This window comes from Lathyrus oleraceus, chromosome 3 (assembly GCF_024323335.1).
Source record: "Lathyrus oleraceus cultivar Zhongwan6 chromosome 3, CAAS_Psat_ZW6_1.0, whole genome shotgun sequence".
Lineage (NCBI taxonomy): Eukaryota > Viridiplantae > Streptophyta > Magnoliopsida > Fabales > Fabaceae > Lathyrus > Lathyrus oleraceus.
Window position 1 is genome coordinate 424177147 of NC_066581.1, and position 18130 is coordinate 424195276.

Below are 18130 nucleotides of genomic sequence, written 5' to 3' on the forward strand. Positions count from 1 at the left end.
CTTTCATGGATTTGGAAACAACTGGATCATCCTTGAGTAGTTTTATCACCTGTCCTATACAGTTGGAAAAGTCACTGATACTGGAACTGTTGTAACAGTTAGTGTGATAATTATAGATTGCTTGAGTTAGGATTGTTTGAATTGTTATTGCATTTTAGTGATTGAGTTAGTATGCTAACTTGTTAGTGATTATTATAATTGTTATGGAATTGGATGATTATTAGCAAATGATGTTAGAGCTGTTAAACTAGTATGCAATTGTGTTAATAAATTGTTAGGTAACTAATTGTGTTAGGAGAGTTAGATTAGTAGTCAAAACAGTTAGGAAAATGTGTTATGAAAAATGTTAGTTAATAAGCTGTTAGTAATTAGAGGTGACATGAGTTAGAAGTCCATTGATCATGTTAGTTGAGGTTAGTATGGAAGTTAGAAATCATTATTGTGTTGATGGACGTTGCAATGATATGCTAAAGTTAATGATGCTTTGAAATCAATTTGAATGTTCATTGAAACTACTATGGAATATGGTTGGTTTATTGATTTTGAATGTTGATGTTAATTGAATTAATTCTAATTTTATTATGGTTAACTGTTTGTTGAAAATGCTATGCTAATCGGTTAGTTGCTGGTGTTACAAATGCAATGTTTAATGATAGTTGGTGATTTGGGAGTTGTTAGTTTGTGTATGTATGTATATTGAATTGTGTATGTATATGTGTATGCAATTTGATTTTCTTTATACTTGCTTGGTATGCATGATGAATTTTGAAATGCATTGCATGTTGGGGCTGTCATGACTAGGCTTGGATTTAGATGTTCAATATTGTTCAAACTTCATGTTTCCTTAGTGATTATACTTGAAGATTGAATAGGTAGTTTTTTTTCTTTTTAACTGTGAAAGTGTTGTTCATCTCACTTTCATTCTAAAGGAACAAGATTTCTCCCATAAAATGATTGAACGAACTCTAATATAGTTATAGGTATAGTTATAGGTATATTGTAATAGAAAAAGTTTGATTCTTGTAATATAAAAAATGAAAGTGATGAGGTAATTAAAGTTGGTATATTGGCGTATCGGATACGTTATTGAAGTTTATATTAACATTGGTTATGTATAGGTTTTTGAAGTTTAAAATGAATTGAACTTTATAATTGTTAGGATATTCAAAGATACTACCTTAGTTATGTATTTTCGTCTGGATTAATTGTTTACTTTAATAAGTAGGAAAACCATGGATAAAACATGGATCTGTGCCGATCGAATGACCAAAGAGTACGAGAGTGGGGTTTTGGAATTCGTTAAGTATGCTGTTCAACACGCTGAAAACCCCAGACGAATGCATTGTCCTTGCTTGCGTTGTTGTTATATTGGTAAGGTTGACGCACATGGATTGAAATCGCATTTGCTGAGGCATGGAATTGATCAAAGTTATCAGTGTTGGATATTTCATGGTGAGAAAATTAACGAGAATGTTGAATCGAGTGGAAAAAGTAATACGACCTATGCTTCATACGACAAAGACACGGAAACATACGATTGTGATCGAGTTGAAGAGATTGTAGAAGCACTGGAAGAAGATCTTCATGATTGTCCTGAAATGTTTGAGAGGATGGTAAGCGATGCAGAGAAACCGTTGTACAAAGGTTGCACTAAATTCTCAAGACTTTCTGCGGTATTAAAGTTGTACAACTTAAAGGCGGGCAATGGATGGTCGGATAAAAGTTTCACAGAGTTGTTGGCCCTTATGAGAGAAATGCTACCGGATGATAATGTTCTTCCTAATCGAACCTATGAGGCAAAAAAAAATGTTGTGCTCTATTGGCATGAGCTATGATAAGATACATGCTTGTCCTAACGATTGCATTTTGTTTCGTAACGAATATGCAATGTTAACTGAGTGCCCTAAATGCGGTTTGTCTCGATATAAGAAAAGATTATCTCCCGCAAAAGTCTTATGGTATTTTCCGATAATTCCGAGATTTAGGCGCATGTTTCGTAGTGAAACCGATGCAAGACATCTTACTTGGCATGCAGATGAAAGAATTATTGATGGAAAGTATCGGCATCCGGCTGATTCACCACAGTGGTCGAAGATTGATAATGATTATCCTGAGTTTGGATCAGAAGCAAGAAACCTTCGATTGGCATTATCTACTGATGGAATGAACCCACATGGTCTTCAAAGTATCTCACATACCACATGGCCTGTGATTCTTATGATTTATAACCTACCTCCGTGGCTATGTATGAAGCGTAAGTACATGATGTTATCTATGTTAATCTCTGGGCCTAAACAACCAGGGAATGACATAGACGTATACTTGACACCTCTGATCGAAGATTTAAAGATTTTGTGGGAGAACGGTGTGGAGGTTTATGATGGATATAGGAAAGAAAGTTTCAATTTGAGGGCGATGTTGTTTGGCACAATTAATGATTTTCCAGCATACGGGAATCTATCTGGGTATAGCATTAAAGGTCAACGTGCGTGTCCTGTTTGTGAAGACGGAACCGATACGATTCGATTGGAACTTTGCCAGAAGAATGTGTTTCTCGGTCATCGTAGATTCTTACATTCTAAACATCACTACCGTGGGTGGAGAAAAGCATTCAATGGAGACACCGAACATCGTAGAGCTCCACCCGCATTGTCAGGTGAACAAGTTTTTGAAAAGGTGAAAGATGTGCGTACTGAGTTTGGCAAGCCTTTTGCACATAAGATTGTGAAAGGTGGGTGGAAGAAAAGGTCGATATTTTTTGAATTGCCATATTGGAAGTCTTTGTACGTGAGACATTTTCTCGATGTTATGCATATTGAAAAAAACGTATTTGAAAGTGTTATCGATACATTACTCAATATAAAAGGCAAGTCTAAGGATGGCCTTAAAGCAAGGGAGGACATGTTAAAAATGGGAATGAGAACTGAATTAGCACCCGTGAAGAAAGGAAGACGAACATATCTACCACCTGCTGCTTTTACTTTATCTAGAAAGGAGAAAAAAATTTGTGTAAGTCTCTGAGTGAAGTTAAGGTTCCAGAAGGATACTCATCTGATATCAGAAGACTTGTTTCTATGAAAGACCTCAAGTTGAAGAATTTGAAGACACATGATTGCCATGTTATAATGGAACATTTTCTACCGATAGGTATACGTTCTATTTTGCCAGAAAAAGTAAGAAGTGCCATAACTAAATTGTGTTTTTTCTTTAGGTCAATTTGTAGTAAGGTGATCGATCCCGAGATCTTACCAACACTACAAAAAGAGATTGTAATTACCTTGTGTGAGCTTGAAATGTATTTTCCTCCGTCTTTTTTTGACATAATGGTTCATTTAGTTGTTCATCTTGTGAAAGAGACACAGTTGTGTGGACCAGCTTATATGAGATGGATGTACCCTGCTGAACGGTATATGAAAATATTAAAAGGGTACGTGAAATCCCGAAGTCGACCAGAGGGTTGTATTGTTGAACGATACATTGTTGAAGAAGCTGTTGAGTTTTGTACTGAATATTTGTCTAACGTTCAATCGATTGGACTCCCCAGAGCTCAGATTTTCGACAAAATGGAAGGTAAAAGATTAATTGGGAATAAAATTGTGACAATATCAAGGGATGAACGGGATCAAGTTCATTTGTATGTTCTGCACAATAATAATGAGGTTGAGCCATATGTTGAAATGCACAAGGATGTACTCCGAAGGTTAAATCCGAACAGAAATGAAAATTGGATAGTTATAGAGCACAATCAAAGTTTCATACAATGGTTGAAGGATCATATTTATTTGAAGCGCTCTTCAGATCCTTCTTCGGTAACAGAAATGTTGAGATGTTTGGCATATGGTCCAAGTTTGCATGTGTTTTCTCATAGCGCATATTCAATTAATGGATACACATTTTATACCAAAGAACAAGATGATAAGAGTACTATGCAAAATAGTGGTGTCACCGTGCTAGCTGAAGCAATGCATATATCAAGTATGAAGGACTTAAACCCCAAATATGCAAATTTGTCATATTTTGGAGTTATTGAGCACATTTGGGTGTTTGATTACGAGAAGTTTCAGATTCCCATCTTTGGTTGCAAGTGGGTGAATAGTAGTGGCATACGAATGGATAAGTCTGGATTTTTGCAAGTTGATCTTACTAGGGTGGGGTACAAAGATGAACCTTTTATTCTAGCATCTCAAGCTAAACAAGTGTTCTATGTGAATGACCCGAAGAGTACAAAATGGTCTATAGTGCTTTTCTCTAACAAAGTGACTGATGATAGCGATGTCGATCAATGTGATATTGATGTTGAGAATGAGTCATGCATTAGACGGAATGAGTTGAATAGAAATGATGAAGTTGAGGATCTTATACCGGATGAGTCATATATAAGAAACGATCATAATGAGGGAATTTGGATCAATTCATCCGTACGCATTGCTAAGAAACAAGTGATTAATATTCCAACAAAGAAAAGAAAGAGATGTTAGTGACTTAGGTAAATTATCCATGGTTTCTTTATTTTTTTTTCAATTGTTTTGATTATAAGTTATATGTGATAATGCATGATTTCATTATATTTTGTTTTCAATTGCTTTGATTATAAGTTATATCTGATAATGCATGATTTCTTTATTTTTTGTTTTCAATTGCTTTGATTATAAGTTATATTTGATATTTGATGGTTTCCTTGGTTTATTACAGGTTAGACATGGCTGATGACCAACATGAGGAAGTTAGTAAAAAAGTATCCGCGGAAGAAGAAATTCGAAGAGGCATCACAGTAATGAGAAGGGTGGTCCAAGGAAGATCTCGAGGCATCATACTAGATGTCTATTGGAACAACCAGGGACAGCTTATAGAACCTAATGGGCATACCTTAACTAGTTTTATCGGTGCACTAGTAAGGAATGAAATTCCCATTACATGTGATGATTGGAGAAACAAAGAGCTGAATGAGTCCAAAGAAAAAATTTGGAGTGAGATAAAGGTACAATCATTTGGCCCTTAATTATACGGTATCAATTATGTTTTTTCAATTACCGATACTAACTATCAATCTGTATGTTTTTCTTAGCGATGTTTTAACATCGAAGAAGAAAGAAGAGGTTTTGTATGAAATTGGCCGGAAAGCTTCTAAGAGGGTTTCGGACATTTTTATCATCCAAGTTCCTTAAGGATGCGGATGGTAATTTTGTGGATGCGGAGCTTCCTAAAAAATATGAAAGTTTGATATCGGCTGAAGAATGGGAAGCTTTCAAATCCAAAAGACAAGACCCGGTTTTTCAAAGAATAAGTGCTACAAATCGGGAAAGAGCATCAAGTCCCGCATATCCGTACCGAAAAGGACGTGTCAGATATGGACGCTTAGAACAATCCATGGTAAGTATTTATAAATTGCGATAACAAATTTGTTCATCATATATTAGTTTTATCTGATCAAATTGTATGACTTAATGTGTAGCTGCAGAAGGAGGAAAGTTCAGAAACATCTCTTCCTGCACATGTTTTGTGGAAGGAAGCCCGTGTGGGCAAATCTGGAGTTCCTCAAGAAGAAGTTTTACACGTATACCAGAAATGTGTAAGTATAACATTTTTTCATTAATTGAATAACATTTTTATACACAAATATTTGACAAGTATACGGTATTCATCTGATTTTTCAGGAGGAGCTATCTCAGTCTTTATCTCCCGATGATACTAAGGGCATACTTAGTCGGGCATTAGATGTCCCTGAGTATTCTGGTCGGGTGAGGGGTAAGGGATTTGGAGTCACTCCGACCTCCCTGAGTATTAAAAAAGGAAAGGCTCCTAGTAATCGGGAGCTTCATGCAAGATTGGAAGCCATGCAAGCTGAGCTTGATGCATTGAGGAGAGAAAGAGAGGCTAGCGCCTCAACAGTATACAAAGATGCTTCGGACAAAAACAGTATCAACTGTACCTTCCAGCCGAACATTCCAGAGGTAATTACATATAATTGTCTTAAATTGAACTATTTGCTTAAATTATGTATTTGACATATATACACATTAACGATTTCTTGTTATTATTGGTTTTAGGGCATTTCCCATTGTCAGCTGTATTTGTCGTCACCATACTATCAGATGGTTGGCAAGGGAAAAGTGCATAACGTTAGCGGAGTATTACTCCACACTAGAGAGCTCCCTACTGGATGTTTGAAGGTATCAGTTGATATTGCAGTTGAGCCGAATGCAGCATTACCATATCCTAGCGATGATTCGGATGCAACAACGATGCACGAAGCAGTAGGTTCGTTTGTTGCATGGCCGACAAACCTCATATGCGTAGGATATGAGGTATGCTTAAAACTTATGTTAACTTTAATGTGTATATTCAAAGTTTAAAATTTATGCTTAAAATTTTACTTACATATTTTCCTTGGTTATGTTAAATAGACTCCCACAAAATCCAAATCAAAAGATAATGCGATTCCACGGCATACCGAGTCCACGGTTTCAAGAAAAGAGGTAATATACAATTATATGACATATATTCATGGAAGTTGTTACATTCTTAATTTGATCTAACTATTTATATGACATGTAGCTTCAAGAAAATGAGGTTAGCAATGCCTCCGCACAACAAAAAAAGGAGGTTAGCAACGCCTCCGCACGGGTAAAAAGTTCTGGTGCTAAGAAGACCGTAGCTAGGAAAAAAACTACCACCAAGTATAGGTCGTGCCTCAGGACATTTCTAGAGATGACCGATATACCGATCGGAGGTGTTCGGACCCTACATATGGAGGTAGGGATTTTCGGCTTTGATTACGACCAAATGATTGGTAATGAAGACTTCATGCAAGTTTTTAGTCATGAAGAAATCGGCGTCAACGTTGTCAATACATATATTAGGTAAATCCGGTCTACTTTGTTTTATTAATTAAACAACTTATGTTAATGATGTTTACTTTATGTTAATCCGGTTTACTTTATGTTTCAAAAGAGGTGTTAATGATGTTTTTATATTAGGTTTTTGTATGACAAATTGATGCGCCCCAATGGTTTGGACGTGTCATTCGGATTCTTAGCACCCGCGACCGTCAACTTAGTTTTAATCTTAAATAGACCGGATACCGTGACGGAGTACGTTCTTCGGATCCTCATGGACAATAAAGATGCGGAGAAGTTGTTTTTTATACCGTTTAATACCGGGTTAGCATTTCATTCTAAATTCATCTATTATAATTATTTTCCAAGTTACCATCTAACATTTGCCTAATCATTACAGTGGACATTGATTGTTGCTCGCAATCAATCCTATCCGAGAAATTGTGTATTATCTTGACTCGTTAGGAAATGATTGGACAACATACCCGGATATGAAGGTCCTAATTGACACGTAAGTGAGAATGTTCAAAATTTTTCTTAGTTTATGTGAATCGTTCTAATTGCTTCATTTTTATTTTATTAGCGTCCTACAAGCTTTTCAGGCCCAACGAGTTATCCAAACCTCAAGGAGGGGCGCCAACTCCATTACATGGATTAAAGTGGCGGTATATTTTTAATTACCACATTTTTTATTATATTAGTGATGACACTTGATAAAACATAGGATTTATAATCCATATTTTTTTTCATATGTAGTGTCCTCAACAACGTAATCAAATAGATTGCGGGTATTTCATGTTGAGGTTTATGCGAGATACTCTTGCTTTGGGCCAATTAAAGATTCCCACCGATGTATGTATTTCTAACTTATGAGTTATTTTTATATTTACACATATCTCATATAATTAAATAGTTGGAATTAATTCAAAATATGTTATATTATTATGTAGTACTTTGAGGAATTCAAGTGTGCAATTTATACAAAGGATCAAGTGGACGAAATCAAAGAGGAGTGGTGTCAATTCATGTTAGAGCTCAATGTTTGTTCATAAATTTGTGTAATTAATGTGTACATTTGTAGTATATGTAATGACTTGTAAATGTGTACATAAATTTGTATATATTTTGATACATTTAAGGCAAAATTGGTTTGAATTGGTATATATATATATATATATTTGTTAGCCAAAAATTGGTAGAAAAAAGGCCAAAATGGCATATATAAAATGTGATAATTGTCTGTCAAAATCTGGTTGAAAATAGGTAGAAATTCTGGTTTATAAACCTGGAAAAAATGTGGTTTAAAACAAAAGCTTCAAAAATTTTCGTATACCTTAGACAGCGCTTTTGTAAAAAGCGCTGTCTAAGGGGGGGATTAGAAAGCGCTTTAGGCAAAAGCGCTGTCTAAGGGGGGGGCTTAAACAACGCTTTTTGAAAAGCGCTGTCTAAGGTATACCTAAAAAATTAAAATAGGAGGGTCTTAGAAAGCGCTTTTGGCCAAAGCGCTGTCTAAGGGGTGGGGCTTAGACAGCGCTTTTCAAAAGCGCTGTCTAAGGTATACCTAAAAAAATTTAAAATAAGAGGGTCTTATAAAGTGCTTTTGGCCAAAGCGCTGTCTAAGGGGGGGGGGGGGCTTAGACAGCGCTTTTAAGATTTAAAAAAGCGCAGTCTAAACCTTTAGCAGCGGAGGTTTAGACAGCGCTTTAAAGCGCTGTCTAAGGCTAAAAAAAACGCTGTCTAAGATCTTGTTTGTTGTAGTGTCTGGAGGAAGAGGCGTTGGAGGGGCCTTAGCTTCCCTTAGCTTTACCAATGAGTGCATAAGCATGAGAGGGAGAAGTCTATTGTATGACATAGGAACATGATCCATATGCTTCTCTGCCTTCTTTGTCTTTCTTTGACCTTGTCGAGCATAGTTCCCTTGTTGATTGGGGTATTGATTATGCACTGGGTTGCTCTACCTGGGTCGGGGAATAAGAGATGACTACTGACATGGGGCCTTTAAAGATCCTGGTTGTGGATGGTGTCCCTGAGGCAACTCTTGGTGTGGAATAGAGTTACGCACATTCACAGAAGTGATCACTTCTGATACAACAACTGGCATATGATAGCTCAATAGTACATTCATGATATCGAAAGCACGACCAAACTGACTCTTCAGTTTGTTGAGTTCCAAGCTTAAAGCTTCATGACTTTCCAGCAACTCGCCCATGGTAACTCGAGACATACTTCTGGCTTGAACAGATGTCGGGTAATCAGCTTGATCATAGTAGGTTCTAGACGAAGGCCAAATAACAATGAGCTTTCTTGAGTAGGTCTGATGAAATGCAATGATGCATGAATGCAACAGGTTTTTATGTTCCCGAAGGAATGCATATGCTGAATGTTGTGATGAAATGGCATGCAACATCAAGGATCCAAGGGTTCACAACATCTTGGACTATCTGATTGTGAAGCTCAAGGTATGTTGAAGGTCTATTTCCCTGCAAGAAACGACCATGTCCCCTCATAAGGTGAGTACTAAAACTTATGAAGATGTTTAGATTCACGGATCATGAGGCCAAAGTATCGTTGTCACCACAAGACAACTTGTGAGTTAACAATACCTCTGGGATGATCTCCTCTAAGTGAGGTTTCCCGCAGCTTCGAAAGCCATGGGTTGTCTAAGGTCCTTGGATTCATGGACTCTCCTTGGAAGAATGGCTGTCAGCGCGAACGTGATTCACGTGCCAACAAAACTCCAAAAAGAATCTATTCCAAGCGGGATGTCCGTGTCTCCCTCTCAAGATAACTACGTCCGACAGGTCGACACGAAGTCCCTCATATCTTATGTTAACTCTCTAAGCCTGTGTATTGGGATTTTCACTCAAACAATATCCATCCCACAAGGCCACAACAAGATAATCTATAACACGAATATATAACAGGAATGGATAAATAAAACAAATGATAACAGAAGTAAACATCCAAGGAAAAGGATACAGGCAAGCTAGGCTTGACACTCTTGAGGAATATTATCCCCAAAAGACTCGCCAGCTGAAGCGCCGTGAAAAATACAGAGTCGCCACCGAATTTTATTTATTCCAAAGGAAGGGAAATAACGATAAAACCCTAAATGAGAGAAATGGTCTCGCAACCAAGAGCGGATTTGGAAGTTGGTTATGTAAGGGGAAGATATTAGCACCCCTCACATCCATGGTACTCCATGGGAACCACTTGCTCGTATCAAATGCGTGTGGATGTTGTTTATTTGTATATTGCTTGCTATCGGGAATGAAATGATAAGGTGGGGAGAGAATTAGTTTTAATTTAGTGTGCTCTCCAAGGATTTGGGCCCTTATGCCTACGTATCCTCATACGTGCAATGAGGAAGTCAGAGCTTCGTAGTTCGGCTCACAAACAGAACATTTGTTTGGTTGTTTTTACTGAACAATATTAACGTTCGTGTGCTACTGTTCCCTTGCTTGTATACTTTGTCATGGGAGCGGGGAGTATTTTCTTGTTTGCGGTAAAGTGGATACGCTTGGATCACACTCTAGTAGTTAAACAATACATTATTGCACATGGAGGCTTAAACGTCGTTCACGGTACAACGGAAGTAACACATCCTTTTTGAAAGGTTTTGAAGAGAAATCCCTAAGGCAAAAGATGATTTGATTTGTTGGGGTTGAATTTATGTACAGAGACAAGCATCAGACCCTTGGCTAGATACAATCAACAGTCCAAGAACTCGGGAGTTGAGAGAATAATGTTATCCTAACCACTCCTTTTCATCCAAAAAAGATATTTTAATTGTGAAAAGAGTTTGGTGAGTCTAATCATTGGAACTTAGAGGTCGACAAGCATCTGACCCTTGACTAAGTACGGTCAATAATCAGAGTACTTGGGAATTGAGAGGATAATGGAGTCCTAACTACTCGTTTTCTCCCTCATAGCACCAAGATCTAACTTGTTTGAATCATTAGATGTTTTAAGGGGGAAAGTCAAGTGGTGGGTCCTCAGGTTAGGTACGACCGACAACCCAAGTACTTGAATGTTATGTACAAACACGTACACCCCATTTTGCATTCTGATTTGTTATGAAAATGGTTTTGAAAAAGGAACTTGACATTGGATCAAGTGTTTGAATTTATTATGAAAAGTGTGAGTGAAGAGTGGAGGTGAGAGATAGAATGAGGTTGAGAAAAGGATGGAGAAAAGATGTGGATCAATGATCATGGAGTGGATGGAGAACACTTGATGTTGGATCGAGTATTCACGTTGCGATGGTGTGAGTTTTATTTGGAAAATAACTTGACATTGAATCAAGTATCTTTTGTTTCTTTCGAAATGCTTTGGTTTATAGTTTTGTGTTTAATCCTTCTTTGATTATCATGCATGTGAATTAACTAGAAAGCAATAAATGTAAGTTATTATATGATTATGGGGTGGGGGAACATTTGACCCACAATGGGGGGATGAATCCATACAATACAACCTACATGGGATGAAAGGAAAATACAAGTTACAAACTATTAAACTATGTACATGGTTTAAAGCATACAAGTGGCATGGAACTACAAACAATACAAGACTATGGGATAGGTTAGTAGCAAGGCTAGCTAGAAGTGAACTTGAATCTCAAAGTCACATACGGAAATGCAAGACAACAAACGGGTTAGCATGAGATCAAGTCGAATGAGTGAGGATGATGCAACAATATGTAAGCATATACAATGGTTAAAATCGATTCGAATGGTAATGGATTAATCAATGAAGAGTAATCAAAGATCTATCATATAATCATGAAAAATGAAATTAGACCTACAAGACATCCATCACTTAAATTCAAATGGGATTTTCAATTTACAATAACATCATAAACCAAATTAATCGATTAAATGGACAATTAAAGTGAATATTAGTTTTAAAAGTTAAAATCTACCTAAGCATGAATTAGGATCAAATTTAATCAAGTGAGAAATCTAAAAATCCAAATCACAGGTTCAAACCTAATGAATCATGAGCATGAGAAAACCTAATATGATAGACGAATCTAAATGGAAAATTAAACCTAAAGCGAATCATGATAAAATCAACATCTAACCATATTATCTAATCTAAGACCACAAAACGAAATATCGAAGCCTAATGACTAATATTCTAATCATGACATGGTTAATCAATTATGAGTCAAATTCTAAAAAAATCAAACTCAAATTACCATGATTAAACCTAATTATATCCTATGATCAAAATTATTCTAATTATTACCTAACCTAGCTATTCACTAAAATTATGCTAATGCCTAATCTTCAATTATCAAGAATTACTCCAAGTATAAAAAAAATTCTAATTCTACCATGGACCAGCATCAAGATTAATAATAAAAGGAATTAAAAATAACTTAAACCAAGATCAACCGTGGATTAATGGGGTTAAGAAGCTAAATTAACAGGCCAGGGTGCATAGGCATTGACGGAGGGGTGTAGCCAATGAAAAATTTGGCCAAAAGCCCAATTCTCTTAACACCTAGACGAGGTTTTGGCATGTTCTTGGCCACGTCCGTGTAGCCAACAGAAATACACGCAATGCATACGAAAGACACAAATACGAACGAAACTCAATCCAACGCCTTCCGTCCCCAATTCAAAAATCTTAGGTCAGACACAGAGTCTTCATTCGCGACGCAATCATTCGGTTCCGAGGCACATGAAATTCATGCAAGAATCAAGATAAAATCCTTGAATCCGCGCTCCACCTCGTGCCTGAATTGGAATCGAAACTGAAATTGCATGCGGTATTGAATAGATTAAGGGAAGAAACACATTACCGTGCACGTCGTTGCGATGTTGTATTCGATGGAATTTCTTTGCTGAGCGAAGGTGCTGACATTGATGCTCTGAAGGTTCGGGGTTCGTGACAAGGATTTGGAAATTGCTGCATGGTGAAGCGTTATCGCTCGTTGCTCCAGGTGTTTATGAAATTCCACGCTCCTGCTCGAATTGTTGCCTCACGATGATGAAGCGTGTGCCATGGCGAGGAGTGACGATAATGTGTCGTCGAAGAATGAAGGTGTTTCGGCTTGAAGCTCTCCGGCGACTCGGAGATGGATGAAGATTATCTAACCTTATTGCCGTGAGTTTTATTTCTCTTCCTTCGCTTTCTCTGTTATCCTCTTTGTTGGATGTCTTCTTCTTCTGTGTGCTTCTGTTTCCAATTTTCTTGTTGAGTTTTTCTATTTGTGTCGTTGTTGATGAATGGAGGTTGGGTTCGATTGAAGGATTTTGTAAGGTGTTGAAATTTGTGGCGATGAAGGGTGAACGTGGTGAGTTGAAGGTGAGTTTTCAGTTGGAATTTTTTCGTTGAGTGTGATGGGTAGTGAAGCAGTTAGGGTGATGGAGGATTGGCCTCAGTTGAAGGGGTGGTCCGGTTCAATGAGGATGGTTATGGAAGTTATGGTTGTGAAACGTTCTGTTAGAGGAAGAGATTTGAGAGTGTTGAAGAAAAATCCAGGTTTTCTTATTCTGTTTGGAAGTTAGTTAGAAATTGGTTGCGAAAAGGTTATTCGGTTGAGGTCTTCGTTGAAGTTTTTGAGAGTGGTTCAGTTTGTCCAGTTCTGTTATGTGAAGGGATTAGAATGGAGAGGGATTGAGGGAGTTTTGGTTTGGAGGTTGACAGTAATTTCGGTTTCTGGGTTCGCCGGTTTGAAGGGTGATTGTCGACTTTATCATCAGTTGGAGGTCCTCTTTTATTCACAGTTGCCGAGTGTTATCAAGAGTTGAGGAATTTGATTATCGGGTTTGTTGGAGATTCTGTTTTTGGGTTATTAGGAGGGAGATTATGGTTGAAGGTTTTTAGGAAGTCGTTGAGGGAAGTGAAGGTATGTTGGAGAGGTTTGAATGGGGGGTTTTCGTAGCATCTTCCGGGTTCTATTGAAGATTGATTGTTGGAAAGAAATTAGAGCTTCTATTATGGTTGAGGAAGATTGGAAGAGAATCCGATTCTGTTAGAGGTGGTCTCGAGTTGTGGATTTAATTAGGAAGCGGTTAGAAGTTGTTCAATTCCGGAAAGGGTTAGGGATTGCTCAAATGTATATAAATTTTCTGTGAGTTCTTCTCCCTTCAGCTTTTTTGTTTCAGTTATGCTCCTCTGAATTTTTCTGGAATGGTTTTTGTTAGATTTTCACTGCCCTTTGAGAAGTTTTGTTGAATCGGATTTGCAGGTTATTTATGAAATGAATGTATTAGGTATTAGAGAGTGAATGACAGTTAGTTATCAATTATGCAGTTAGCAGTTAGTTATTGAGAACTGTTAGTGCATAATTTTATTGTGGAATTATCAATTATGCAGTTAGCAGTTAGTTATTGAGAACTGTTAGTGCATAATTTTATTGTGGAATTACTATACTATTAGAATGAATGGTTGAATATATGAATTGAAGTGTAATTTGGAACATGGATTTGTAATCTTTATAGTTTTGGGATTGAATGATTGAATAAAAATGCTTAAAAATTGAATGTAATTGGAAAGTTAAATTGGAATTGAAATGTTTTATGTATGGTTATGTAATTGAAATGAACTATGGATGCATTGGTTGAAAATGAATGAAATGGAATATTTACAATGAATATGGTTATTTTGAATATGGAAAATTTATGCTCATGAATTTAGAAATGGATGAATACAATCACGATGGTTATGGATTGAGGGAGAAGAAAGGCTTAATGAACATGGTTTTGAAATGGTAATATATCGTATTGAGACATAAAATGGTGGGAAACTATGGTTGGCTTTGGTCAATTGGTTGACAAAAAAGTCAACAGTTGACTCAAAGTCAACTTAGGTAGAAATGTGTAATTTTGGATGAAATGATATGTAATGACTTGTATGGAATGAGCTTGAATGAATAATACAATGCCCTTAGACCAGATGAAACGTGCCATGTTCCAAGACTCGAAATCCAATCAATCAAAGCCAACCAAATGATACTTAATCAAGAAACAAATTATAACACCTTGAATGAGTCCTACCCAATGAGTCAAAACCATGAATCTTCATCAAGCAAATGAACCATCCATAACAGAACATATGAATTAGATGAATCCTCATTCTTGAATGCATACACCATAGAGGATAATGCCATAATCAGAAACCAGGGCTTCAAGAACTTGAATGATCTTGATGATGCTCACAGTCCAACGCCTATGAATCAAAGTCATGACCACAACTATGGCCCCAAAAGCAGGGCTTCAAGCTATGCTCCATGATGGAAACAACCAGGATGAAATGCTCACATCCTATTCAATGTCATGTGTGATTAAACCCTAGAATCCATGATTTTATGCTTTTCAAATGAAAGTGGAATGTGTTATGATACAATGGATGTATGGATGAGATGAATGCTTATCAGGAGATGCAAATGCTAATTTTTAGTGACCTAGATGAACTTGTAAATGGTAGGGTGAATTTTGGGGTATGATAGCTATCCATGAAAGTACCTTTCCTCTGATGCAAGCCTTGATTTCCACTTGGGTTCATCTGTCACTTTGTCTATGTCCTTAATTGTTATATTGTTATTATTGTTGATTGTCTGATGATTATTTCTATGAGTTTGCCAATGAATATTTCATTTGATACATTTGAAGACATTTGAAGATTGCTTGCTATTGGAGTGCTTTCTTGGATGTTATGGCTATCTTTATTTGATGCATTGGTCTTCATTATTATTTGCTTGGATGTTGCTTATGCTTGTTGCTTTCTCAATAGTCCAAAGGAAATGAGTTTCTATCCGACATTATTGTCTTGTGAATTTCTCCCCATTGGTCAGATCTTCTCAACTCTTAAACTTTTAAATCTTGTTTAGGGTAGTCCCTTCATCTCCTCTTCTCCTTCTTAAATTTCAAAATCTTTCCCTCCTTTTTAAAAAACTTTGTTTGTTTGTATTTTCAACTCAGGCATGTTTTAATGAGTAGAAAGTTTCGCCTTATGCCATTGATTTTCAAAACATTTTCTTTGATCAAACTTGTGAATAAACTTAATTATATTGACTCCAATTACAAAAGAAAAAAGATCTAACAACTTCATTTAAATCTTTTGGCCATTTTGTGCCCTTTTTCCTTTAAAAGTTTTGTTAAAATCAACTCACCAACTTATTTGAAATTTTTACCACGAACTACGGGGTTTTGATCCCTCATTTTTATGTTGGTACGTAGGCATAAAACCGAATGTCTTGTCAAACACAAAAATATAATAAATGAATTATTTTCTCATCCCCCATTCCATTTTTATCAAATATCTTTTCAACAAAAACACTTGCACACAAAAAGGGCTCCCTAGGAGTACATATGACAAATTGGGTGCTAATACCTTCCCTCTGTGTGATAAACCCCCTTACCTGTAATCTATGACATTTTATTAGTTTTGATTTGAAAACTTCTTATCTTTGGATTTTGTTCATACTTTTCCCTTTTCCTTTGGAAGAAAATAAGCCGTGGTGGCGACTCTGACTTTTCAACGACGTCGGGTTTATCCATAGCTCGATGGTCACGAATGCACCGCTACAGTAATCAATAGCGACTAAAATGAAGCGATGGTCATTCAAAGCTTTCGGTTCGATCATTCCAATTATATCAATTCCCCACATAGAGAAGGGTCAAGGTGATGCCAAGACGTTCAAAGGAATTGGTTGCACATGGATCTTGTCAGCATAGATCTGACATTTGTGACACTTTCTGACATAATGGAAATAATCAGTCTTCATAGTTATCCGATAATAGCCATCTTTGAGGATTTTCTTATCCATAGCATGTCCATTAGCATGGACTGCTTCACAACCTTCATGGATTTCCTTTGTGATCATGTATGCTTCGTGTCTATCAATGCATCTGAGCAAGCCAGAGTCATAATTTATTTTATACAACATGTCACCATTGAAGAAGAATTTGGCTGATAGTTTCCTCGAAGTCTTCATATCTGTAATGGACAGTTCTCAAGATACTTTTGTTTCTCTAGGTACATTTTGATATCGTAGAACCAAGGGTTGTCATCAGGTTTTGCCTCGGTTGCTAAATAATATGTGTGCTCGTTCAGGTGTTTAATTATTATGGAGGGTTCTTCTCTAGCCCACTTAACTTTGAATATGGACAACAAGGTAGCCAAAGCGCCTGTTAGTTGATTTTCTTCTCTAGGGATATGATGAAAAGTGATTTTATCAAAGTAGGGAATCAACTTTAAGATGTATTTCTTGTATGGAATTAACTTGTGATCACGAGTTTCCCAGTCCCCTTTTATTTGGCTGATGACCAGAGCTGAATCTCCGTATACCTCTAGGATTTTGATCATTAGATCAATGGTTGATTCAATTCCATAAATACATGCTTCGTATTATGTCATATTATTGGTGCAGTCGAAACATAATCTTGATGTGAAAGGAAGATGATAGCCTTTTGTAGAAGTAAGAATTGCCCCAATCCCATGACCTTGAGCATTTGAAGCACCATCAAACAAGAGCGTCCATCGCGGTTCTGGTTCGGGTCTTTTGTCAGGGTCTAAATTTCATAGTCTCTTCTAAACAAGATATCTTCATCTGGAAAGTCAAACCTTATTGGTTGATAACACTCCATAGGTTGATGAGCGATATAATTTGACAACTTACTCCCTTTGATGGCTTTTGGTGACATATTGAATATCATATTCGGTCAGTAGCATTTTCCACTGAGCTATTCTTCCAGTGACAACAGACTTTTCAAATATGTACTTGATTGGATCCATTTTGGATATCAATAAAGTAGTGTGATACACCATGTATTGCCTTAGGCGTCGAGCAACCAATGCTAGAGCACAACAAGTTTTCTCTAAAAGTGAGTATCTAGTCTCACAATTAGTGAAATTCTTGCTCAAATAATAGATGGTGTGTTCTTTTCTGCCTGTTTCGTCATGTTGCCCAAGTAAACAACTCATTAATTCATCCAATACTTTGAGATACATTATTAATGGCCTACCTAGAACTGGTGGTATTAGGATCGATGGTTCTTGCAAGTATTTACTTATTTTGTCGAATGCCCTGTGGTAATCATCATTCCACTCGATCATTTAATTCTTTCTCAACAACTTGAATATTGGTTCGCAGACCGCTGTCAGATGGGAGATGAATCTTGAGATGTAGTTTTGTCTACCCAAGAAGCCTCAAACTTGCTTTCCTGTTTTAGGAGGTGGCATGTCTTGAATAACACGATCCTTGTCGGGATCAACTTCAATGCCTCGTTGATTGACACTAAACCCCAGAAGTTTACCAAAGCTGACTCAAAAGGTGCACT

General features: G+C 36.9%; 1 long non-coding RNA gene across 1 annotated transcript; it reads left to right on the plus strand.

The window, feature by feature from the left end:
• The first annotated feature begins 6727 nt into the window (after positions 1 to 6727).
• LOC127129359 (uncharacterized) lies at positions 6728 to 7440 on the plus strand. Its single transcript, XR_007806314.1, has 4 exons — positions 6728 to 6860; positions 6978 to 7160; positions 7237 to 7347; positions 7420 to 7440. It is a non-coding gene; the product is annotated as an uncharacterized LOC127129359 (long non-coding RNA).
• Positions 7441 to 18130: the final 10690 nt, after the last annotated feature.